The sequence below is a fragment of the Mandrillus leucophaeus genome, unplaced genomic scaffold (genome assembly GCF_000951045.1).
Source record: "Mandrillus leucophaeus isolate KB7577 unplaced genomic scaffold, Mleu.le_1.0 Scaffold168, whole genome shotgun sequence".
Lineage (NCBI taxonomy): Eukaryota > Metazoa > Chordata > Mammalia > Primates > Cercopithecidae > Mandrillus > Mandrillus leucophaeus.
Window position 1 is genome coordinate 1339440 of NW_012101676.1, and position 1459 is coordinate 1340898.

Sequence of the window (1459 nt, forward strand, 5' to 3'; positions counted from 1 at the left end):
CCACCTCCGGGGTGCAAGCGATTCTTCTGCCTCAGCCTCTCCAGTAGCTGTAATTACAGGCATGCACCACCAGGCCCGGTTACTTTTATACTTTCAGTAGAGCCGGGGTTTCGCCATGTTGGTCAAGCTGGTCTCAAACTCCTGACCTCAGGTGATCCGCCCGTCTCGGCCTCCCAAAGTGCTGGGATTACAAGCGTGAGCCACCGCGCTGGGCCAGAATTTTTTCTCTTAATGTACCACTGTGGTAATTGGGAATTAACAATGACAGGCAAAATTTACAAGCTTTTATTAATTAATGTGCCAGGTGCAATTGTAAGTGTCATATGTGTGACAATTTTTTTTTTTTTTTGTCTTGCTCTGTCGCCCGGGCTGGAGTGCAGTGGCGTGATCTTTGCTCACTGCAAGCTCTGCCTCCCAGGCTCACGCCATTCTCCCGCCTCAGCCTCCCGAGTAGCTGGGACTACAGGTGCCCGCCACCACGCACGGCTAATTTTTTGTATTTTCAGTAGAGACGTGGTTAAAAATGATAATCAGAAAATACATGACATGTGGCTACTGAGCTTACCGTTTAAAGTTTGTCAGACCTTTAACTTTTCTCTATGGAGGAGCCCTTCTCCACGAACCCAGTGTACTCAGTGCTTGTAATTTACAGCAGTCATTAAAATGATGACATTACATGTAATTCATTTATTTCCAAAGAGTAATTGAGGACCTAAAAAATGTAGGTGGTAATAGGCATGTCCATGACATACAGCACTATGTAGTATGCAAAGGCTTACACAGCACTCTCATCAATCCATGAACATGCTTTTTTGTCTTAGATCAAGCTTGTCCAACCTGCAGCCCTTGGGGGATGCATGTGGCCCAGGACGGCTTTAAATGCAGCCCAACACATGTATGTAAATTTTCTTAAAACATGATGATTTTCTTTGGCGTTTTGGCTTTTTTGTTTGTTTTAGCTCATCAGCTATTGTTAGTGTGAGCCTATTTTATGTGTGGCCCAAGCCAGTTCTTCCAATGTGGTCCGGGGAAGCCAAAAGATTGGCCATCCCTGCATTAGATGGTTCATGTCTGACTTTCATTGAATAAACCTGTGCTTTTACCATACCACATTAGTAAAACGGGGCTCAATGTGTTTTTAAAAAATCACATTATGTGTATTTCCAGACATAAGGTAAGTTTCATCAACTTTTATCCAAACACCCTCAGTTGTAATCCCACTAGGAACCGCCAGGGCGAGACGAAGCCGGCACCGCTGCCAGCTTTACGTGGAGTCTGGGAAATGGTTCAGCACCATGAGATCCGCCGAAGACGTAGGTGTAGACGAGGAACAAAAGAGAAGACCCCTCGTGGAGGTGGCCTGTGGGGCCCGCCCTCCCCGGGCGCCGTCTGTCCCTGACTCCGCTCCCCCAGGGGCCGCAGCGGGTGCTCCCCGCGACTCAGCGGGCTGTGGAGGGAG